Consider the following 26,160-nt stretch of genomic DNA (forward strand, 5'->3'; position numbering starts at 1 on the left):
TTTTCCTGAGTAGCATAAACAGATCATTTTGGACAGGGATGAGGGTGGTATGGACCTCAAAAGATTCAGAGCTTATCTGAACCTCCTGAGCCTTCAAAATCAAGTTGAGACTCTCATAAGAACAGGCTTTCTTGTGGCATTTATGTCACTTCTGGTATGCTTACTTCTGGGAACACCACAAAGAGGAAGGAGCTTCTCTTTGCAGTGTTTCAGCCCTTCTAGTTCAGGAAAGCAAAGGAGAATAAGTGTGCTGGAACATTTAAATGTTATAACTGGTTGACTTCAGTTTAGATTCTAAAATTAGTTACAGGATCAGGAGAGATTTTATTTAATCAAAGCAATTCAGCCATCCTTTATTTTATTTTTCTCTTCCTGTAGCATTTCATGTATGCCTATCACGATAGCACTGTCCCTAAGCTAACCCGATATGATCAAATTCAGTGGCCTTGTAAAAGACCAACAAGAGCAGATTGATTTTCACTGTTCACCCAGAACAATACCAAAATGATCCATTTACTCAGTACAACATCTGAGTAAACATAACTGGAAATAGTCGCTGCTGATATTACTGTGGAATGCCTCTGACTCAGGATATCTTGTATCCTTTCTGTATCTGGAAGCTCATTAGCACCTACATTTTACATCTTTCAGCATAGTGAAAGATGTCATGCTACAGGACTTCCACCTTTGATTCAAAAGGGGGGGGGGGAGAGTATAAAACTGTCTGTTGTGTCTGTAAAGATAAAAATGGAGTTAGTTGTCAAATTTCAGTGGAGTTATATCTCCTATTTACAGACCTCTGTAAGGCAAATCACTTATTTGCACACTGGTTTTTTTAGTTGTTGAGCTGACATCTGAAATGCTTTGTAACATATTGCTGAATGTTATTTTTTCAGTTATGTTTGCTGTGGTTCTGTTCCCCCCGTTCTATTTTTCCCCCAGATACCAGGTTGAGACTGAGATAAGGTTCTGCTAAATCTTTTGATTTTTTTTTCAAATTTATTGGGGATTATTTCCTAAGAGATATACGTTTTCATACCAGGCTGGTTTAGTGAAATCTGCCATGCAAATACATTTTCAAAGCATCAAGAATTCTTGTTTGCTGAAAGTTAACTACTCCTTGAACAGCTCTAAGCTGCAGAGCCATTTCACCTTTCAAAGGAAAATAACACATTACATAGATTTGAAAAAAACTGAAATCAAACAATGTGAAAATAATTCTCCCAATGACACAGCCATGAGGATTGTCCTTAGCTCTGTATGTTACCACTGGAGGACACAGTTTGATTCACCGGCCTGGTGGTATGTCCTCTTTGGACACCAATATTGATAGGTTCAAAGCAACAACTGAGAGGAGTTGAGCACCCTCAACTTCCTTTTGAAGTTGGGGGTGTTCAACCCCTCAGAAGGAGTGTTCAACATCTTGCAGGATAAACCTCTTTGCTATAAGACTGGTTGAGGGTTTTAGTGCTGCAGTAGCAACATATTCCTCTTCTGAGGAGGAGATAACCTTGTAATGCTCCATGGCAATTCCTGTGGTTGAACATGATGTAGCGTGGATGGGCCTTGACTGGAGTGTTCTTCAATATTCCTTGGCCAGCAGATACTGTTCCGTGACAAGGTCTTGAGGGAGAGATGTCTGTGAATGAGAGGCAAAAATTGAATGTGTCTACTAATATGATTTTACAATACATAATGGTGTTCCAATTATGTTTTGTTCTACCCCAGTAAATGACTATATATAACATAAATGTTATTCAAAGAATGGTGCAAAAGACTCTGCAGTTGTGGAATAATTGAGTTCGACCCCAATCAATGACTGAGATTTATAAAATAGATGATGGATGATGGTAAGGTTGCAATAACTGGGGGGATATTCTTTTACAAAGCAGAGTTCCTACCAGTGAGCTACTGTCTACTGTATGTAATCTGTTTTCGTTGACATTCTTTAAATAAATTTAAGGGCACTTTGGGACTTATCTACAGTTCATATCATGCAAAACTGATGTACTATCTCATGATATTTTTCCTAGATTAATGTTTCTGCTGACTGAAAATGCTAAAGAGTCACAACTGTCTGCACGTTTCTAACTCAAGTTATGATATAAGTTTTTAGTTTTCCATAATGTCTCACTTTATGATAACTTGAACACTTAGAAAAATGCAAGCTAACCAGCACTTAGCATAAAGTTTGAAGGCTCATTTAGCAGAGTGTCAGAAGAACTGAAACATTATTCTTTTTCAGATGCTTGGCCAAAAAACAAACCAGGCACTTCTGAACTGGTGGTTCTGAATACATAATTGCTACAGATTGGGTCATTTTTTATTTTTTAACTATTTTCCCAATGTATCACTGTTAAACTAAACTCTGGAAGCCAACTTTTTTTAAATTCAGACTTTTCTTTTTCCTGTTTCCTTTTATGTAGCTCTTCCTGTATTTTCTTATTTGGGTCAGAACCGAGCTAACTCCACCAGAATGTTTCTCATGCCATTTACTTTGGACAGGAGCTCACTTTGAGCATATCAAGGTCTTTTATTTTTTTTTCTTTAGTCTGTGGATAAACAACATCATTTTAGGAATATTACTAATTGCTTCACTCTGATACTGTTAGACAATAAAAAGGGTTTTCCTGTTTTCTCTGCTAAATCAAAGAGGGGTATTTTGGGTAAAATTAAAAAGAATTAACACCTATTGTATAGTTTCTAAAATCTGTATAGACATTATGTTGCAGTACCCGAGCAAGTCTATACACGTGGCATGAGGTAATTGCATAGATAATGCAAAATTATGCACATTATTTAACAGAAACCTGATGATAACTGTTCAACAATCCTGTTGGCGATAATAGTAATTACCCAGTGATGTTGCTGCTACTGTGTTATCATTTTGATAATTCTGTTTCTAAATTGTGTCACTGCTCTATTCCCACAAACGTAATCTCCAGCCATCAGTTGGGTTGCAAAGACAGCTTTTCTAAAAGGAGAAACAGAGAATTATTGTTAGTTTAGTGAGAGAGAAGCTCCATAACACTAGTAAGAAACTTGTCTATTTTCACTGCTTCATTTATCATTAATTTTTCCAATTTTTTTCTTCCTTCCCCTCTTTTTTTCTTTCTCCTTCATCTTTTGAGAGTGAGGATGAATGCTAATGAGACGTTAGTTGGCCTAAGCCGCAGTAGATCTCTCTGGGAAAATGAATTTGTATTCCAAATACTGGAGGTAAAATTTTTCTGATCCTTAGCAGGTCAGTTAAACTGGGTAATTTCCTTCCACCTGTTGGCACAAACAGTCACGTACTGGCTGATTTTATTCATATATACATATATAGATATACAAAATTACATAGATATATATGTGTCTACTTCAAAGTTATTTGTAAGTACACCATTCAAATTGAGATTAGAAAAGAGGAATGGAGGAGGGAGAACTCAGTTATGTTCCAAAGCTATTTGTAGAATTAATAAATAAGAACACATCCTCCCTCTTTCTTCTGTTTCAATGGGGAGAAAAACAAATTCCCTTCTGCCCCCCCGCCCCCGCTCCCCTCCAAAATAGTACTTTTGTTCCAGAAAAGTTAGACCTATATTTTTAGTGGATAATATGCAAATGTAAACTTGATCCTTCAAAACTCTACCTTTTTGAATTACTGCATATGTATTAATATAAAGTTATGAATGACTATGGGAGAAAATTACAGGTTTCAGAGTAGCAGCCATGTTAGTCTGTATCCGTAAATTATGCTCCAATAAATTTGTTAGTCTCTAAGGTGCCACAAGTACTCCTTTTCTTTTTATGGGAGAAAATGTATTTCCACAAATTTCAGATTCAGAGCCAAACTCCCTTAAGGTTCAGAGAGAGGATTATGATTCCAGCCCATCTGTACTTCAGATACAACTATTTGGTTGCAAGGATGGGATTAATGATCGTTTGGGGGAGAGGATAGAGAAGGAAGGATGGACACACATGAAAAATGTGTATGCATCATCAGTGAGTCTGCATTGTGCTTTGCTGCAGCTACAGAGTTTTAGCACTTAGGGCCTGAGCCAAAACCCACGGAATTAAATCTAAATCTTTCCATTGACTTCAAAGAGCTTGAGATTAGGTGCTAAAGAGAAGCTAATGACAAGGCCAGTGGTTAGAACAAACAGTTCACTTTGCTAAAGAACCTTGTGCTATTGCGAACCCAGGTGAAAATAAGTGTAATGTTGTCCTTAAAGGATTAAATCCTAAAAAAGCTTATAACTTTAATGAAAACTACAGCTTCTATAACCACAGACAACATCTAAGAGAATAGGTCTGACTTTAAACAAATTTGATTAAGTCTGTGCAAGTGTATACAACTGTATCTGACCTGAAACAAGCAGATAATACACTTACTGTGTGAGCCAACCCTCCCTGCATTAAGCACCCTTAGACAAGCTTAATCGGAAAGCCTGCTTTGCAGTTATTATGCATGATATCATTTTGTTTGACTAGTGAAACTAGTTCTAAGAGGAGACAGAAGTGTAGTATGAGACCCCCACAAAAGGGTTAAAACACTTTCAAAAGTTGCTATAAAATTGTGTCCGAACTTCAGGATCACTGATCATCCAATGACAGCTTATTCTGACAGTGACTCCTTCTTGTGGATCACTAGTGTTGGTGGTGTCAATGTTTTTTTCTACTGTATCCAGAATACCTATACCTGATACCCAGACCACTAAGTCTTCATTCCACTAGGTATCCTTCAGGCCATGTCCTTTCACCAAGGAGGATTGGACAGATCTTTATTAGGAATATATTAATGTCTCTCTTTAGTAGAGGATAGTGTTGTGTGATGGGAAGCACTACCCTGCTTGGCATTCTCTCCAGACCTAAGCTAGACTTACTGTCTCTATAAAATTCCCTCCCCTTTTCAAGAAAATAAGAGACCAGAAACTGATTCTTCATTTTTTTTTTGTAAAAATATATATTTAAAAAGTTGTAGATATTTATCTGTCAGCTTTGGAGAACTGAAAATGGCTGCAGGCGTGGGAAGCAATTGAGCAAAGACAAGTCAGGCACAATTAAATAGTATAACCTTACAGTTAATGTTATGTGCCAGCTCCTCTCCAGAGGATGCCAAAGTCACTCAGATGTTTCCAGGCCCCAGGCAGAAGTAGGCAACATCTCCAGTGCAGCTGTAGTTTGAAGTGAGCTGAACACCTGGAGATCAGTGGGTGGCAGGAGAGACAGAGTTTTGATTGTCTATCTGCCAGGATGAACTTTATAAATTAAAAATGTGTGCCTTGGGCTTACTTGCATCAGACCCTGGAGAAATAAAACTTAAACTTTGCAAGTGGGCTGATTTTCAAATTCATCCATTTGCATTCTTGTTGGCATATTTCTTTCCCCTCCCCTACCCCTTGCTACCTCCCCCCCCCACACACACACACAAATACACCCTCATCCAAAGGGCCTGGTATGCTTATATTTCATCAAGTGGCTAAAACCACAACAGAATGTCAGTCCTACCATAGGTAATGAAAGCAACAATTAAAAAAAAGCAAGGGGAGATGAAAACATGAGGAATACTAGTTGGAAATGGAATAGCTTTAAGGTAAGTCAGTCTTTCTAATATGCAAACAAACATCACAAACAATTGCCTGTTGTAAAATGTCTGAATTACTAATAGAAAACACAGCTGGAGCCAATCCCCAGTGGTAGAATCGTTTCTAAAATAAATTTGCTTTTTCCATGGAGTTCAGCTATATAGTTTAAAGTAACATAAATCAAGTTTTGAACCATCTCTGAAAAGCAGAAGGAGGAGGAAAAATACTCATTTGCCACTGGGAATTTGGCTCAGCAGATTCATAGAAAAGATGACAACATTTTAAGAATTCATTAAAATAATGTTAAGATTTGGGAATTTGAAAGCAGAAGTCAGGAGATGTGAAACTATAGGGACCATTAGATCATCTAATCTGGCCTTCTGTATAACACAGACAATAGCATTTTGCCTAGTCAATGATGAGTTACTCATTATTCTTTGTTAAAGAAACAGCTACTGTAAAGAAAAACATAAATTTGTTCAAATCAGGAATTACATTTAGAACATACTGTTGTGCTTTTTCTGTGCAATGAGACCCAATTCTGTCTTCTGGACAGTTACCAATCTGTTATAAGTGACCACATTCCTGGACCCCACATGCTTCTAAGACCCCTGCATATATCTAGTCACTGTTGCTGCCTCTGGGTCTCTAGGATGCACTACCAGGCACTGGCCCTTTGTCTGCACTCTTCCTTCAGCATTGGGGCTCCATAGTCAAGCCACTATAGACCCTATAGAACCCTGAGGCCATGGTGGCTTCTCTATGCTACCCCAGACTTCCACCTGGCTTTGAGTGATCTAGCTTTCTAGATTAATCCCTTTGAAGACAGTAGATTAGAAAAGCGAGGAACCCAGGCTTAGTAAACGATGTCTTAACCACAGTCACTTTACTTTTAAAAACAGGAGAGAGTTACCGATCTTTGAAAACAACAATTCCTAAGAAGCAGGCACGTGCAGGCGCACACGCACACACACCATGTATCCAGGCTCAGAAACTCCAGTTCCTTCCCTGCCAGACGGACTTCTGCGTACAGCATCCATTGTTCCATGCGGGTGGGCTGAGAGTTGAGGGACAGAGTTGATGGCCTCAGTTTGCTTTGTGAAGAGTTCACTGTCAATCATTCAACCAGGTGGCAAGCACCATTCCTGGTCAGAGTTTCTGTCTGGCATACATTATAACTTTGCCCTGGACAAGGTTAGACATGTCTCCAGACCCTAATATATGCTTTAATTGAAAATGGAGTTTACAATATAAAATGGAGCTCCTGAAACAAAATGGAATTCACAAAACAAAATGGAGTTCACAATTTCATAGAGTCATACCCCTCTCTGTTGAACTGTTGATCAGTGCTCTTCAGATCAGTAGTCTCTAATCCATTTTTCAAGGGTCACAGCTGGTGTTTGAGGCCACACTAAATTAGCATATGAATATGATACTGGACAACGTTTAGCACAGAACTTTGTTTGCTTGACTGATTCATAAATGAATGGAGTTAGTTCAATCATCTTTCTATACCATTCCCTCCCTCCTTTCCTCCTGTGAAATAAATACATAAATCACCTTTTAGATACAGAACAACAACTGTTAATATTAATCCAAAATATTTGAGAAAGTTTTGAAAATAGGAGAGAATGTTCGCTCAACCTTAGCAGTAGTGTTTGCTACTGTGAACTTTCTAATATAATCTGGGGTGATAACAGTGGCCAAACCAGCTTTGAATTTCTGTTCATCTTTAGTGTTTTATAGGACTTGGTGTTGCTCTCAGCTAACAGATAACCTGATCCAAAGCTCAACTCAGTGGAAAGACTCCCATTGACTTCAGTGGTCTTTGGATTAGGCTCAGTCAGCATTAACATGGCAGACATGTTTCACCTTAGTTGATGACTGTGTTTGTCTACAGTGACTTGTAGAAGAGTCATTATTGTCAATTGTATTTATCTATTACAAATAGAGAAACAGTCACTGTTCCAAAAAAACCTCACAATCTAAAGAGACAAAAGAAACAAAGAGCGAAGAAAAATAAGTATTATCTCTATCTTATAGACAGAGAAATGAATTTGGAGAGAGAGAAGCAACTTGCCCAAGGTTTTATAGGATACCTAGGGCAAAGCTGAAAATTGAACTGAGATATCTTGAGTCCAATCCAATGCCTTAACAATAAGACCACATTCCACCCTCCTCAAAAAAATAAATAAATGAGGAAACAAAATATGGATGGGGTAGAGAGAGGCAGAGCTAAAAGTAATAAGTACATTTTCACAGACCACCTGTGTACCATGTAGCTTGTCACCAGGCTAGTAACTATCAACAAGCCATATGGAAGAAGGGAGACTTACTAAGGGATTTGGAGGAAGATAAGGTAGCGGCTTTACAGATTTTGTGGTGGAAGGATTTGTTCCACATTTAAGGAGCAGCAGAGGGAGGAACATAAGTGCTCTTGGAAGAAGGGTCCTATTAGGTGGCAAAGGCCAGTATCACTGATGGAACAAAGACAGTGGTCAGTGAAGCAGTAAGAGAATAGATCTGATATAAGGTGGGGCTAAATCATGAAGGGACTTAAAGGCAAAGACAAGAAATTTAAATTTGATGTGGTGGAGAAGGGGAAATTAATATAGGGACTCAAATGGGCCTTGACATATGATCATGTTAGGAAGGTGATTATATTCACTTCTTTAGCCAGATGAGAATTTTTGTAATTTGTTCTAACTGCCACATGTATACTAAAAGTATAGAAGGATAGTATTTCTCCTAAATTATTTGGATGGTTAATATTATGTTGAACATATTCTGTCATATTCAACTTCTTTTAATATATCATCTTAGTATTTTACTTACTTTTATTTTAATAAGAGTAAATGTCCAGTAGGACACAACAAATTCGGAGATGGCTAATATCTAAATTGGCTTTTGTTGCCTTTAATCTGTGGTCTTGCATACCTGCTTTTTTATACAGTCTTCATGGCTGAGGATGTTAGGGAGATTCCCAAACCTGAGCCATCTTTTGAAGGTGACAAATCTGAGGAATTGTCACAGATTGAAATGTCACTAGAGGAGGTTTTGGAATTAATTGAGAAACTTAACAGTAACAAGTCACCGGGACCAGATGGCATTCACCCAAGAGTTCTGAAAGAACTCAAATGTGAAATTGAAGAACTATTAACTATGGTTAGTAACCTGTCCTTTAAATCAGCTTCTGGACCCAGTGACTGGAAGAGAGCTAATGTCACACCAATATTTAAAAAAGGCTCTAGAGATGATCCTGGCAATTACGGACCGGTAAATCTAACGTCAGTAACAGGAAAATTAGTTGAAAAAATAGTAAAGAATAAAATGGTCAGACACATAGAAGAACATAAATTGTTGGGCAAAAGTCAACATGGTTTCTGTAAAGGGAAATCATGCCTTACTAATCTATTAGAGTTCTTTGAGGGGGTCAACATACATGTGGACAAGGGGGATCCAGTGGATGTAGTGTACTTAGATTTCCAGAAAGCCTTTGACAAAGTCCCTCACCAAAGGCTCTTATGTAAATTAAGTTGTCATGGGGTAAGAGGGAAGATCCTTTCATGGACTGAGAACTGGGTAAAAGACAGGGAACAAAGTATTGGAATAAATGGTAAATTTTCAGAATGTAGAGGGGTAACTAGTGGTGTTCCCCAAGGGTCAGTCCTAGGACCAATCCTATTCAACATATTCATAAATGATCTGGAGAAAGGGGTAAACATTGAGGTGGCAAAGGTTGCAGATGATACTAAACTGCTCAAGGTAGTTAAGACCAAAGCAGGCTGTGAAGAACTTCAAAAAGATCTCACAAAACTAAGTAATTGGGCAACAAAATGGCAAATTATATTTATCCACATTAAATTTCAAGTAATACACATTGGAAAAAATAACCCCAACTATACATACAATATGATGGGGGCTAATTTAGCTACAATTAGTCAGGAAAAAGATCTTGGAGTCATCGTGGATAGTTCTCTGGAGACGTCCACGCAGTGTGCAGCGGCAGTCAAAAAAGCAAATGGGATGTTAGGAATCATTAAAAACGGGATAGAGAATATGACGGAGAATATGTTATTGCCCTTATATAAATCCATGGTAGGCCCACATCTTGAATACCGCGTACAAATGTGGTCCCCTCATTTCAACAAAGATATATTGGCATTAGAAAAGGTTCAGAAAAGGGCAACTAAAATGATCAGGGGTTTGGAACGGGTCCTATATGAGGAGAGATTAAAAAGGCTAGAACTTTTCAGCTTGCAAAAGAGGAGACTAAGGCGGGATATGATAGAGGTATATAAAATCATGAGTGGTGTGGAGAAAGTGAATAAGGAAATGTTATTTACTTGTTCCCATAATACAAGAATTAGGGGGCACCAAATGAAATTAATGGGCAGCAGATTTAAAATAAATAAAAGGAAGTACTTTACACAGCGCACAGTCAACCTGTGGAACTCCTTGCCTGAGGAGGTTGTGAAGGCTAGGACTATAACAGGGTTTAAAAGAGAAATGGATAAATTCATGGAGGTTAAGTCCATTAATGGCTATTAGCCAGGGTGGGTATGAAATGATGTCCCTAGTCTCTGTTTGTCAGAGGGTGGAGAAGGATGGCAGGAGACAGATCACTTGATCATTATCTGTAAGGTTCACTCCCTCTGGGGCACCTGGCATTGGCCACTGTCGGTAGACAGGATACTGGGCTGGATAAACCTTTGATCTGACCCTGTATGGCCATTCTTATGTTCTTGTGTTACATTGTGCTTTTGTTTCCTTGAGGTTAAAAACTTACTCTTCAGTTATGCCATATGAAAGCTGTACCTGAAGGTATTCATATTCCTGTTCAGGAAAAGAGAACTTCCACACCCAAACATCCTTTGTTTCCCTCTCAGTAATATTAATAAAACATCTCAGTGATGTGTTGCTAAGCAATTGCAGCTCTAGTCTGATGACACACAATTTGAATGAAAATATGACTGATTTAAAGTCTGATACTGAGCAACTCCGGCAAGATGCTGAACCTTCTCAGCCACAGTTAACATGCATGTTTAAAATTATCCTACAATAATTCGATCCAGGGAGAAGTCTGTTTTCATGTTTTATTTTTTTATACAAAGACTTCAGGGCAAACAAAGTTGTTAGCTTGCGAGGCAAAGTAAGACATATTTCTTATATAAAGCAGCTGAAATGAACTCAGGCAATTATTGATATGACTAAGATGCACAATATAGGAAAATATAGCATTCCGTGACTTATTCTCTGAGTCACTAGATGTTAAATGAGAGAACACGTTTAGGAGTTGATAATTAGTTATTAATTCAGAAAGGAAACATTCAGTTCAGTATTTTGTGACTGAGAGAAATGTAACACAATACCATGAGAGTTTATGCTGTTTTCACAGAATCTCTGCTGTCTGATATATATCACTATGGTAAAGTTGAACTGTTTGCTTTGAGAAATGATGTGGAGAGGATTACTAGCACACAGTGATATCTAGATCGGTAAGTAATTTACACTTTTTTCTGTAAGCTAATACTATGCTGATTAAAGTATAAAGATCTCCAGCACCCAGAATAAACATAATTTATCTTTAGAAATTAACAAAATTCTGCATTTTTCTTCACAAGCTTTTTACATGTGTCATTTAGCAGATGAGCCAAACCTGAAATTTGTTAACCCAAATTAAAAAAAAAAAAAGTTGCAGGGAGAAGGAGAGGAGAATGTCTGTCTGTATTTTGCTTCTTTGGATAACTGTAGGAACATAAGATCTGCTAGACTGGATTAGACACTTCAGAGGAAGATGTAAGAACCCTGCGACAGATAGTTATCAGGCAGCCTCAGGGAAAATTTCCTCCTATCCCCTAATAACTAGAGAATGGTTTAAGCCCCAAAGCAGAAGTGTATGTCCCTTCCAAAATGTTTGTGTTTAGGTTTTATTGTTATAATGCTGGTGATTCTTGTACCATGCCTCCTTTGTCAGATATAACAACGAGGAGTCCTTGTGGCACCTTAGAGACTAACAAATGTATTTGGGCGTAAGTTTTTTGTGGGCTATGTAATCTACTTGATCTTGTATAACTTAATCACTGTTTGAGGTCCTTGGGATTTTATGAGAGATTAAATATTTCTAATAATCTGAATTCATCATTAATTCTTGGATTGTTTAACTAAAAATGCATCAGAGACACTTAACTGGGGCATAGGAATATGGTTCTATGTAATGTCCAGTTGGGTGAAGACAAAAAAAAATCAGTTTTGTGCAAAAAGTTGCTTCTCAGCTGGAAATTATTCATATACAATGTATGCAGTTCTCCTTACTGCCACTTTCAAGAGTTGTATTCAAAACTGATTCTTGATTCATCATCACCAATTTCTTTCACAAGGCCCAGGAAGCAATTTTTTCTGATGGAAACAACGGACTCACCACAGCAATGTTTCTGCCACCAAAACGGCAGCTTCTCTTCTTCTTCTCTGACTTCCTTCACTCATCTCAGTACAGTTTCTTTCTAAGTTCTATCTACTATTTCTGTATATGTGAATAGCTGCCATGGTAGACTAATTTAATAACAATGAAGCAGAACTCAGATCTTATTCAATGTCATCTGAATTTATCTTTGAAACACCCCAGAGGCAGGGCAATGTTACTTCCAGTTTACAACTGGGTAAGTGAAATACATAGACATTAAGGTATAAAAGTGTTGCTTCACTCCGTGCTGTAATGTCTATGTCTCATTTTCAAAAATGACTGGGGGTGTGTCTACACTGTAGTTTTAGCCTGTAATCTTGCCCATATTTTGTCCAATCCACCCTACCATCCAGACACAAAACCCTCAAGCATATGCACTTTGAGCTTTGAACCAGTGTTTGCTCGCATAGCTGTGGTATGAGTTAAAGATCAAGCTGTGCTTCAGTGCAGGCTAGAACTCATTCACTTTGCAGGCAAGATTACTCGACTGCTGATAGTCCGCCAACCTGTCCCCCTGAGGGACAGACGGTCTTCTGCAATTGGCAGGATTGACTGGGAAAGAATCCTAGAGTGTCGCAGGACAAATAACCCCAAGGGACACACAACTGAGTGTAGAAACAGTTAGTACACAGTAGTGCATCCGCGGGGCTTTGTGGTGGGAATGCTCACACTCAGACTAGGCTAACCTGGGTGCCTAACTCAAAAGGTTTCAGAGTAGCAGTTGTGTTAGTCTGTATCCGCAAAAAGAAAAGGAGGACTTGTGGCACCTTAGAGACTAACCAATTTATTTGAGCATAAACTTTCGTGAGCTACGGCTCACTTCATCGGTGTAGCAATGCCGAGTGGAACAAGGCCTAAATACCTTTTAAAAATCTGGACCTAAGTGTCTTGCCCAAGGTTACATGGGAAGTCTCTGTCAGAGTCCCAGTCCATTGCCTTATCTATAATATCAACTACACTATGGGATGAAAGTCTGGCCCCACTGAAGTCCATGGCAAAACTCCCACTTTATAATAGTGGCTTCAGAAAGAGTTAGAAGTTGAAGTGCCAGTAAGGATATGAGACTTTTTTTTTGTTTTTTGTTTTTCCCCCTTGATCTTTCCAGTTTTATGGAGTCAAGAGATTTGGTTAATTCAGAAAAGTTTTAGGTGCTAACTTTGGGTGCTAATCCAAACTGACACAGAACTCTAAGCCCTCTGACATTTGCTCATCACCATGGTACATATGCTGCTCTTAGGAAGCGGATTAAAAATTGGAGGCCTTTGACAGCAGCCTATTGTTTTATTAAAGCCATACACTGAGAGCTTCTGGAGGATAGTACAACTGTGGAAGTCAGGCCCATGAATGTCTTCACCTCCAGAAGGAAACCAAACTGCAACCACTACTTGTCCATCAGGGAGCTTTCATATTCCTTTCATTTCTTTTTACAAACTTGTATCTTCTCAATGTTTTCTTTTGTATCTTACTCATGCTTATGATGAGACAGATATCAGGTAGCTCATTACTGAATTTTAAAACTGAAATTTAGAGTATGTTTGTTGTTTCAGTGTATGGCAAAATACAGAAATAATATTCTCTTTAGGCTAGCATTTCAAAAGCTGGGGTCCCCCTCCAGAGGGTCCGTGAGTCATGCCCAGGGCCGCCGGCCTCACTGATCAACTCCTACACCTCCATCCCAGTGCCTCCTGCACACTGCAGAACAACTCCTTTCCCTCACTTCCCTTGCCTCCTGCACGCCATGGAACAGCTGTTCAGCGGTGTGCAGGAGGTGCTGGGAGGGAGGGGGAGGAGCGGGGATGGGGTGCGCTCGGGGGAGGGGCGGAAAGAGGTGGGCAAGAGGAGGGGCAGGGGTGCAATGGGGGTGGGAAGAGGTGGGGAGGGAGTGGGGCAGCAGCGTAGCCAGGGGTGGGCCTGGGTGGGCTGTGGCTAACCTACTTAGCATCCAGGCCCACCCCCTAACCCCAGCTCTGCTCTGGCCCCAGCCCTTGTCCCGCTCCGCCTGGCTGCCTGGTATTCCAGCTGGGGAGCGGGGTTGGAGTGCGGGGGCTTGCTTCACTCTCTCTCCCCCGGTGCTTCTGCTTGGGCCAGGCGGGTGAAGTGGCACAAGCCCCCGTGTCCTGACCTCACTCCCCAGCAGGAGCACCTGGTGGGCAGAGCAGGTGGGGGGACAGGAGCATCCATTTTTCTGGGGCCCTGTGTTGGCCCAGTGGCTAATCCGCCACTGTGAGGACAGCGAGCAAACGGTCACCTGGTGATGGTAGAGGAGATCTTCAAAAAAGGTAGACCCGTCACAGGGCAGGAGCCAGGCATGGAATAGGGCAGTGGGACCCAGAAGGGATCCGGGATCCATACATGCTGGAGAACAGAGTCTTCTCCCAGAGCTGGGTGTGTGCCTGGGGCCCCGAGGAGCCCCTAGCCAGAGGGTTCAGGGGGTGAGGGAGGGCGTCCCCCCATCCCTCCTGCCTTCCCAGCCTCCCTGTAATTGCTGTCCACCTGAAGGCAGGGCCCACCAAAATATCCCGTGCTGGCTACGCCACTGGGGAGCCTTGGGGAAAAGGGTGGAGTGGGGTGGAGCCTGGAGCTGAGCAGGGGGCTTGGGTGTCCATGAAAAATTTTAAATCAAAATGGTTCCTTGACTTGCTAAAGTTTGAGAACCACTGCTCTAGGCCATCTTGGCCACAGCAAGAAGACCCAAAAACATAGGCGTGTTTCAAACATTCATTGGTTTTCAAGTGAGAATGAAACCTAGCCATTGGCACAGATTCTCAGATCAGATGACTGTTGTGTGAACTGTTCCAGTATGCCAGATTTTGCCAGGAGATGGGAAGAGATTTTTGATCAGATGGATCAAGTGAGAACTCCCTCCTGGTCATGTGTGGGAAAAAAAATGGCACCTGGAAGTACTTTTCAGAACACTCTATGAATAGTCCCTGGAAAGACAGCAATCCAACTGACCCCTGCTTGACAAAGCAGGTATGGAATTCTAAAGAAAACAACGTTTAATGAGACAAATGCATTGCAAGAGTCCCAGCTGTCCGCTAAGCAGCTTTGTTGCAGTCAATGTGCCAGACTGATGTTTGTTCTGATGTTGGCTCCTCTGTTCCCAAGCAGGATAATTGATAAAATATGGAAAACAAAACTGAGACGAACAAAAAATAAGTATTTTTTAAATGTAGAATATTGTTTTGAAACAAGTTGGTGAATTGAATTGTCTTTTTACATCATCTGAGAACAGAAATGTTCAATATTATGCAATGAATTAATCATTTAAAATCTCTATATAATATCCATGCAACTTTATCTTCCTTTCTAATAGACATTCTGTGGCCAACTTTATCATAATGTTCCCTAAGTTCTGTAGCAAATCTTTCATTTTTGTTCTTTTGCATAATTACTATGCAGCCAAAACAAACAAACAAAAAAAAACAGGTTGTCGTCTCTTCAATATAATGTTTAGTGGCATTACTGAAACATGTTCTAACTGTTGACATGGTCTTACCAAAGAGCCTTCCAAGTAACTCTACTTACTGTGATGTTTTGACATATCTGGGGTAATATCCAAACTAATGAGTAGTTGTGTCCTCCTCTCCTCCAACCTGGGGTGTCTTTTTCACTGCTTTGCTGCAGTAGTCACCACGCCTTGCTTGCTGATTAACAGCTTCCAGCATGTAAGTCACTCCCAGCTATGTCTGTGTGAGAAGCAGCCTGTCAGACTCACACTGGCTTTGTATTGCAAGGTGAGTCCAGTGTACTACCAGTTCCAGATTTCGCCCCAGAAATGTATATTTTGTACTGCCCAGCCTTTTCTGGGACAATACAAGCTTATATAAAGTTAATCATTTAATTAATAAAAATGATATGCCTACTCTTGCCATCCCAAATGGAGTTTTCCCAACACTTCAATTCAAACACACCGGATTAGATGAAGCAATAAAACAAGTTTAACTACAAAGAGATAGTTTAAGCGAACATACACAATGAGGCCAAAAAAAAAAGTCAGAATTGGTACAAGAAAAATAAAAGTACAACACAACTAATGCCTAGCTTAACCACCTAAGGTAAATTCAAAGCCAAGTCTCCCTCACCACATGTTTAAGCAGCTCCACTTGCTGAACGTCTTTCAGTCAGGGTTCCTGCGCCAGTCCAACGCCGCTTCTTTTGTTCTTCAAGTGTTTGTGAATGATGTGGGCAGAGAGAAAAGGAGGAATCCTTGGGATACCTGCCCCTCCTTTCTATGGTCCTCTACCTCCTTTGAAAAAGCATCTCCAGCTGGGAACATGGTGAGAGGCAGACTGTGTGGATGAGAACTCCATGCTGTTTCTTTGCTAAAATGTAGATTTTTTGACCCTGCCCCCTTTTCCTGCCAAAGAATAGCTACTTAGCAGTAAATGGCCCATTTGACCTTGTTTACAGCTGGCTGAGGCATCAGCTTGCCCTTTGTCTCTGAGGAACTGGTTTTGGTCATTCTCCAGTCTTGAAACATGTTTTAGTAACATTGTACAGTGGAATCTTATAACTTTACATAGAAGGGTGCCACACATATTTTACCACAATAATAATGATCAGCAAATAATGAATTTTCAATGATTCACAAGACATACTTCATTCAAAGATTATTACAATAATGAGCAAGGGGTGAATTCAGGGGTATAGACCATCACAGACATATAGGACTAATTACACATCCTAGAACACGCCATCTAGTTTGAACTACGTTCCCCAAGGATTTTCGTATATATTCTCTTAAGTTGACAACACATCAGCTGTAAAACAGGCTAACTGTGTTAAAATGTTAGCCAAAGACATTTTTTTATTATTTAAGTAATTAATAATACAAACTTCAGGGCATAAACTTAAGTTACTTATCAAAAGCCAGAAAGTTTATTTCAATTATTTTTAAGATTTTTCTTCTAAAAATGTCCTTGCTAAAAGTTGCAATTACCTGACTTGCATGAATAGAATGATGAGGGGTTGTAGAAGTGCATGAAATGTATACTGTGAAGGCTGCAATTTTCAAATCTAATCTCTCAGCAGCAACCAAAATTATGCGGAGGGCAGGACTGTTTCATTTTATTTTTCTCAAACTTGTGAGAGAGAAGAGTGGATGGTCTTATGAATTTTGATGCAAAATATTGAACTGCTGTTCACTATGCCCCTTCCCAAGAGCTGTGCTACAGCACAGAAAGTAGGTTGATATCAGTTTCACAGGGAAGGGCATTATCGTCTTCACAATTGGAAGAACCAGCAATCGCCAAATAATTCTAACTCTGCCGCCAGGACAGACTTCCCAGAGTTGCAATCCTGTGAAACAAACAACCTGAACCATGATCCCATTCAGCAAGTTGGAGTCCATCCAATGGCTTCAAAGTCTAAAAGGTATCCCCACAAATTAAAAACCACAAGAAGCTCAGGAATAATCCAGTGTACCACCTTGTAAAGTTTTATTTATTATTATTTTCCTTTGGATGTGCAAGCGGGGACAAGAAATTGCTTGTGCATTGTGAAATCCTGGACAACTTGTTCACAAATTCATAAAGTAAGAAGCAAAAAAATCCCCCAAAACCTCACCATTGTTGCATGGCTTATTTAAGCCTACACTTTTGAAGGAGAAGTCTGTTTCCTTCCCTACTCCCCACACACACAGCCCGCTAAAGCTGTTAACAGTTGATGTATCAATCTGCTGTAAGATCAAGCTATTTAGCCAATCTATGAATTTGTGTTTTTATGAGTGGTATTTGCACACCCAAGTTCTTGTGACCACAACCCATTTTCTGTGCCATAGTGGATCTCGTGAGAAGGATCATGGTTTGCTCATGTAGTATCTAAATAGGGCTGATGGCTTTGGAGTTGTGAGGGCTCACAAAAGCCCTAGTCTGAAGCAAGAAGCAGGCCAGTGCAAGGTTGGGATGGTCAGCTTGATCTGGATTTTTAAATATGAAGTGGGGGGGAGGGCCAAGTTCAGAAGACGTGGCTAAAGATTAGTCTTTAAATCTTTGGATTGTTGTACAGACCTGATTGAAGTACCAAAACTTAGAGAGGGGGTTTGCCAATATTTAAACATGTCATTTTTATTTTTTTGGGGAACATAGAGGATTTTTATTGGGAGGAGGGGTGGAGGGCATGGGAATATGTTCAAAGTTTATTTGGTAATGTTGGAGTTAATGCATATTTTGAAAAAAAAAGTTAAAATGGCATTTGGATATGTACAATCTGGAGGGGAAAACAGTTAATGTACAATATGGTGAAGTTAATGAAGTTAATGTACAATATGGTGTTAGTATAGAGTATTAGGGAAATGGGAATGGAAAATGGAGATCATTCTCTCAGAATTGAACACTGTTAAAGAAAATGAGAGAGGTGTGTGTAATTTAGAGAAAAGGAGCTGAGAACCTTAGGGGAATACTTTGAAAGAAATACAGGAGTTCAGGGAGAGTAGACATATTATACATTCATAAGTAATGTTTTCCACAGAAATATTAACACCAGAGTCTGTCACATAACTTGCTAATATACAGCTTCTCAGACTCAATTTAGAGTACTGAGATAACTGATTAGAAAAGAGATTATAACCAAGGGACATCCTAGACAATGTCCTTTCACTGAGCTTAAGGAAAAATTCCACTAGCTAACAGCTAACATTTACCTAATATTGCTGCCTATAAGTTATACTTCTTTATAGGAACCTTTCAAAGAATTGAGGCAGGCTATTATACTTGTAGCTTGATTCCAAATGCCAGTTTATGGAGGTGTATGGGATGATCTCTTCTGTGGTGTGGAGACTAGGATAATTAACACTTACATAAATATTGAGAACTAGAAGGTGCAATGTAAAAGAAAAACTAGATGAAAATTCAATAATGCTAAAAATCTCAAAGGGGAAAAACAAGATTTAATTATATTAACCTTCATGATATATAAACTACTGAAGAGTTTGCTGTGTGTTCAGTATAACAGAGATTGTTCTTTAAACCACAGGTCAATAAACAAGAGGATTACAAGAGATTACATTGGCAAATTTCTGTGGTCTCTTACTTTTTTACTCTCTTATTTCCAAAAAAACAAATAGTATCACAAAGTATCATGTTCTTCTAAAAATGCTTTCTACAATATTGGGAAAAATCACATCCCCAGCACAAAACCTGCAGAACTGGGTCACAATGTCTCCAATCCCAAGCGATCAAAAACTGTGAGTTACACCCCCCCAAATCATGAGACTTTCTCTTTAAAAATCTAAGCCTTTAGGTCACTCTCAAGTCACATTTTTATGCTTTTCCTCTGCAAACCTGAGGACTAGTAGCTTACTATTTTTTCAAATGAAAGCTGAGATTCTCATATAGAAGAATTTCAGGAGCCGCGACTTCAAGAAAAACACAAAATATTGCAAGTATCACAATAAAATTGTAAGAATTGGCAACAGTAGGTAATATATTAGGAAGATCTAGAAGACACTTTTGGAAGAACACAAGCATACGCACGATGGCTTTTGTTGCGACTTTCAGCAACCTAACTGAATGTTTCCTGCAACTCTCATAAGTGCTGAGAAGAGAAATCACAGCCCAATGTATAGCTATTAATGTTATAATTAAATAAATGTACTGAGAGAGGATGAAGAATCTTACACAGATGTTCAAGGCCCATATGCACATTGTGCACTTTCATGGCACAAGTGAGCCAGAGAGCAAAGAGCCTCCCCAAGGGGACTCCATACATCATACCCCTGCATGCTGTAGAGAAGGTTTCTGGGACTGTTCTCTACACTGTCATATAGAAGGTTGGGTGTTTTGGGGACATGGCTACTGGGTTCAGACCAAGAATGAATTCACAAGATCCTTCATAGTGATAGTGAGGGAACCATGACCACACTGACTGCTAACCTCTGCAGGTATATGGGGACCTTCTATGATGTGTAACAGCTGTTTTCATGCAGACCACAGATGCCATCTTGATTTGAACTTTTGGCACTTATTCAAAAAAAACCCAAAAAACAAAACCCCAAAACAAGGAAGTTCCTGAACCAAAATATACAGGAATTAAAAATAATAAGTGTGTTTCATTAGAGTTAGTTTCACTTTTTTCCTAAAAATTCTATAGCTTCAAAAAATCCAAATGTTGCAGAGTCTAGAAATGAGCATTAAAAGTATCCAGTCAGTTCTCCACTGCCTGTAGTCCCCTATCACTTAGTCACCTCAGACAGCTTGCTCTGCCCAGCCAAGCTTCTGAATATGAATTTTGTATCTTGGGTCTATCTCTCCAATACTCTACAAGCCAACGTATAAATGACTTCAACCGTGTGAGGATGAATTGAGATGATGCATTTTTAGAGAATGGATTTCCAAAGAATAGTACATTATTGTATTATTTGCCTGATAAACTTGTGTGCTCTTTTTTCCCTTTAAACATCATAAGTCATCTTTCCATTTTCATTATGGCATGCTCCATAATGAACAAAAAAGAAATTCATACTCTTTCAACAATCTAATATGCAAGGTCCTACTGAATAAAAGCTGTTTCAGAGTAACAGCCATGTTAGTCTGTATTCGCAAAAAGAAAAGGAGTACTTGTGGCACCTTAGAGACTAACCAATTTATTTGAGCATGAGCTTTCGTGAGCTACAGCTCACTTCATCACATGTATGCCGTGGAAACTGCAGCAGACTTTATATATACACAGAGAATATGAAAAAATACCTCCTCCCACCCCATTGTCCAGCTGGTAATAGCTTATCTAAAGTGATCATCAGGTGGACCATTTCCAGCACAAATCCAGGTTTTCTCACCCTCCACCCCCCCACACAAATTCACTCTCCTGCTGGTGATAGCCCATCCAAAGTGACAACTCTTTACACAATGTGCATGATAATAAAGTTGGGCCATTTCCTGCACAAATCCAGGTTCTCTCACCCCCTCACCCCCCTCCCAAAAACCACACACACAAACTCAGTATCATGCTCAAATAAATTGGTTAGTCTCTAAGGTGCCACAAGTACTCCTTGAATAAAAGCTATATGTCTTCTGTAATGATTAGTGAGCTGGCTGATTTCTCTTCCATGCATAATGTATAACGCTATATTGTGTATTCAAGTACTCCGTGGAAACCAAAACTACATCTTATTGTCACAGACAGCTAAAGAAACACTAAGTAAGAATTTAGATTTTTTTTTTTTAAATGGTGTCTGCGGTAATTCCAAGTTTAAATCTATCAGCATTAGGAGGATGTTGTTCTAATTCCTTTGAGGCCTGATTCTCTCCAGTTCTGCACCTTACACAGTCATTTTTACACCTGTGTATATTGAATACAATATGGGTGTTGTGCACACCCATTTTGAATTGCACCCACAGTGAACTCCCTTTGCACTAGTGTAAATGGCTACACAAAGCAGCGGCGAATCAGGCCCCACTATGTTTGTCTGGAGTGCATTATCTCAGTCTCACATTTTTCTCTCTAGGCCCTGCCCTTAATGTCTTAACCAAAATTTCCTGTGAATTCAAAAGATTTTAGTGGGCATTTAGGATGTGTTGACACCGCTCTTTATTCTATAATAATTTATTTTCCTAACTATTACCTTACCTCTGCATCACCATATATTTTGTCTCCTCCATGCAGAACATCTTGTGGTAAGCTAGAATGAAAACTAGTGTGATTGTCTGTTTATTGCATGTCTGTACCGGGTCCACTGCAATGGTGTCCTGATCTAGGTGCAGCTACAGTACAGATAATATGAATGGCTTTAGGTCTATACTTTTATAGTAGGAATACAGTTTTCAGTGTCTAAACTAATTTCACACAGAAAACAAAGCTGTGGAAGAAAAGCACCATCTCATCTCTCAAATACTTTTAAAATTCAATATTTTCTGAAAATAAACTAATATTTTGGATATACAATCATAGAATATCAGGGTTGGAAGGGACCTCAGGAGGTCATCTAGTCCAACCCCCTGCTCAAAGCAGGACCAATCCCCAATTAAATCATCCCAGCCAGGGCTTTGTCAAGCCTGACCTTAAAAACTTCTAAGGAAGGAGATTCTACCACCTCTCTAGGTAACGCATTCCAGTGTTTCACCACCCTCCTAGTGAAAAAGTTTTTCCTAATATCCAACCTAAACCTCCCCCACTGCAACTTGAGACCATTACTCCTTGTCCTGGCCTCTACTACCACTGAGAATAGTCTAGAACCATCCTCTCTGGAACCACCTCTCAGGTAGCTGAAAGCAGCTATCAAATCCCCCCTCATTCTTCTCTTCTGCAGACTAAACAATCCCAGTTCCCTCAGCCTCTCCTCATAACTCATGTGTTCCAGACCCCTAATAATTTTTGTTGCCCTTCGCTGGACTCTCTCCAATTTATCCACATCCTTCTTGTAGTGTGGGGCCCAAAACTGGGCACAGTACTCCAGATGAGGCCTCACCAATGTTGAATAGAGGGGGATGATCACGTCCCTCGATCTGCTCGCTATGCCCCTACTTATACATCCCAAAATGCCATTGGCCTTCTTGGCAACAAGGGCACACTGCTGACTCATATCCAGCTTCTCGTCCACTGTCACCCCTAGGTCCTTTTCCGAAGAACTGCTGCCTAGCCATTCGGTCCCTAGTCTGTAGCTGTGCATTGGGTTCTTCCGTCCTAAGTGCAGGACCCGGCACTTATCCTTATTGAACCTCATCAGATTTCTTTTGGCCCAATCCTCCAATTTGTCTAGGTCCCTCTGTATCCTATCCCTGCCCTCCAGCGTATCTACCACTCCTCCCAGTTTAGTATCATCCGCAAATTTGCTGAGAGTGCAATCCACACCATCCTCCAGATCACTTATGAAGATATTGAACAAAACCGGCCCCAGGACCGACCCCTCGGGCACTCCACTTGACATCGGCTGCCAACTAGACATGGAGCCATTGATCACTACCCATTGAGCCTGACAATCTAGCCAACTTTCTACCCACCTTATAGTGCATTCATCCAGCCCATACTACTTTAACTTGCTGACAGGAATACTGTGGGAGACCATGTCAAAAGCTTTGCTAAAGTCAAGAAACAATAATACATCCACTGCTTTCCCTTCATCCACAGAACCAGTAATCTCATCACAGAAGGTGATTAGATTAGTCAGGCATGACCTTCCCTTAGTGAATCCATGCTGACTGTTCCTGATCACTTTCCTCTCATGTAAGTGCTTCAGGATTGATTCTTTAAGGACCTGCTCCATGATTTTTCCGGAGACTGAGGTGAGGCTGACTGGCCTGTAGTTCCCAGGATCCTCCTCCTTCCCTTTTTTAAAGATTGGCACTACATTAGCCTTTTTCCAGTCATCCGGGACTTTCCCCATTTGCCACGAGTTTTCAAAGATAATGGCCAATGGCTCTGCAATCACAGCCGCCAATTCCTTTAGCACTCTCGGATGCAACGCGTCCGGCCCCATGGACTTGTGCACGTCCAGCTTTTCTAAATAGTCCCTAACCACCTCTTTCTCCACAGAGGGCTGGCCATCTATTCCCCATGTTGTGATGCCCAGCGCAGCAGTCTGGGAGCTGACCTTGTTAGTGAAGACAGAGGCAAAAAAAGCATTGAGTACATTAGCTTTTTCCACATCCTCTGTCACTAGGTTGCCTCCCTCATTCATTAAGGGGCCCACACTTTCCTTGGCTTTCTTCTCATTGCCAACATACCTGAAGAAACCCTTCTTGTTACTCTTGACATCTCTCGCTAGCTGCAGCTTCAGGTGCGATTTGGCCCTCCTGATTTCATTCCTACATACCCGAGCAATATTTTTATACTCTTCCCTGGTCATATGTCCAACCTTCCACTTCTTGTAAGCTTCTTTTTTATGTTTAAGATCCGCTAGGATTTCACCGTTAAGCCAAGCTGGTCGCCTGCCATATTTACTATTCTTTCAACACATCGGGATGGTTTGTCCCTGTAACCTCAACAGGGATTCCTTGAAATACAGCCAGCTCTCCTGGACTCCTTTCCCCTTCATGTTAGTCCCCCAGGGGATCCTACCCATCTGTTCCCTGAGGAAGTCGAAGTCTGCTTTCCTGAAGTCCAGGGTCCGTATCCTGCTGCTTCCCTTTCTTCCCTGTGTCAGGATCCTGAACTCAACCAACTCATGGTCACTGCCTCCCAGATTCCCATCCACTTTTGCTTCCCCCACTAATTCTTCCCGGTTTGTGAGCAGCAGGTCAAGAAAATCTCCCCCCCTAGTTGGCTCCTCTAGCACTTGCACCAGGAAATTGTCCCCTACGCTTTCCAAAAACTTCCTGGATTGTCTATGCACTGCTGTATTGCTCTCCCAGCAGATATCAGGAAAATTAAAGTCACCCATGAGAACCAGGGCGTGCGATCTAGTAGCTTCTGCGAGCTGCCGGAAGAAGGCCTCATCCACCTCATCCCCCTGGTCCAGTGGTCTATAGCAGACTCCCACCACTACATCACTCTTGTTGCTCACACTCCTAAACTTAATCCAGAGACACTCAGGTTTTTCTGCAGTTTCGTACCGGAGCTCTGAGCAGTCATACTGCTCCCTTACATACAGTGCTACTCCCCCACCTTTTCTGCCCTGCCTGTCCTTCCTGAATAGTTTATAACCATCCATGACAGTACTCCAGTCATGTGAGTTATCCCACCAAGTCTCTGTTATTCCAATCACGTCATAATTCCTTGACATCACCAGGACCTCCAGTTCTCCCTGCTTGTTTCCAAGGCTTTGTGCATTCATATATAAGCACTTGAGATAACCTGCTGATCACCCCTCATTCTCAGTATGAGGCAGGAGCCCTCCCCTCACAGACATTCCTGCCTGTGCTTCCTCCCGGTATCCCGCTTTCCCACTTACCTCAGGGCTTTGGTCTCCTTCCCCCGGTGAACCTAGTTTAAAGCCCTCCTCACTAGGTTAGCCAGCCTGCTCGCAAAGATGCTCTTCCCTCTCTTTGTAAGGTGGAGCCCATCTCTGCCCAGCACTCCTCCTTCATGGAAGACCATCCCATGGTCAAAGAATCCAAAGCCTTCTCTCTGACACCACCTGTGTAGCCATTTGTTGACTTCCACGATTCGACGGTCCCTTTTCCTTCCACGGGGAGGATGGACGAGAACACCACTTGCGCCTCAAACTCCTTTATCCTTCTTTCCAGAGCCACGTAGTCCGCAGTGATCCACTCAAGGTCATTCTTGGCAGTATCATTGGTGCCCATGTGGAGAAGCAGGAAGGGGTAGCGATCCGAGGGCTTGATGAGTCTCGGCAGTCTCTCTGTCACATCGCGAACCTTAGCCCCCAGCAAGCAGCAGACTTCTCGGTTTTCCCAGTCAGGGCAGCAGATAGATGACTCAGTCCCCCGGAGGAAAGAGTCCCCGACCACCACCGCCCGCCTCCTTCTCTTGGGAGTGGTGGTCGTGGAACCCCCCATCACAGGACAGTGCATCTCATGCCTTCCAACCAGCGGAGTCTCCTTCTGCTTTCTCCCCCCAGACATATCATCTGGTCCACTCTCCGCAATGGTACCTGTGGAGAGAGCATGAAAGCGGTTAGTTACCTGTGTCCGCGTTGCTGGAACCCGGACATTCCCCCTTCTTCTTCTGGAGGTCACATGTTGCCAAGCTTCTTCACTGGCCTCTCGGCTCCACTGTGCAACCTGCTCTAAATCTTTAGAGCTTTGTGCCCGTAGAAGCATATCCTGACTTTTGTCCAGAAAATCCTCCATTTCTCGTATGCAACGCAGGGTCGTTATCTGTTGCTCCAGCCTTCAATCTTCTCTTCCAATATGGAGACCAGCTTGCACTTTGTAGAGACAAAGTCGCTTCTGTCCTGTGGAAGAAAGACAAAGGTGGCACATCCAGTGCAGGTCACAACAGTTGAACCCCCTCCTTCCATATCACCTTCCTACTATGAGCTTCTTCAGAGAAGTTGGCAAGACGTAAGCCTCACTGGGCTCACTCCAGGCGAACTCCCAGGCAAACTCCTGCTGTGTGCTGCTCTGCTGTTCCCTGCTGCTCAGCTGGTTCGCGGAGCTCTGGCTATTTTTAAACAGCCAGGCTTCCCTGAAACAAACAAACAGACAGCCCTAGTGCCCACCCCCTGCAGGCTACCAGCCAATCAGGCACTCGCTCACGCTCTCACACTGCCCTCCCAGCAAACACACA

At 41.2% G+C, this 26,160-nt stretch overlaps 1 long non-coding RNA gene across 1 annotated transcript in view; it reads left to right on the top strand.

Annotated features, from left to right (window-relative positions):
* LOC140907094 (uncharacterized) overlaps positions 1-26,160 on the top strand; it is a 369,048-nt gene that overhangs the window by 78,770 nt on the left and 264,118 nt on the right. The window contains exon 2 of the long non-coding RNA XR_012157370.1: positions 10,969-11,068. This is a non-coding gene — a long non-coding RNA (uncharacterized lncRNA). The remainder of the gene's footprint in view (positions 1-10,968; positions 11,069-26,160) is intronic.

Source organism: Lepidochelys kempii, chromosome 2 (genome assembly GCF_965140265.1).
Source record: "Lepidochelys kempii isolate rLepKem1 chromosome 2, rLepKem1.hap2, whole genome shotgun sequence".
NCBI lineage: Eukaryota > Metazoa > Chordata > Testudines > Cheloniidae > Lepidochelys > Lepidochelys kempii.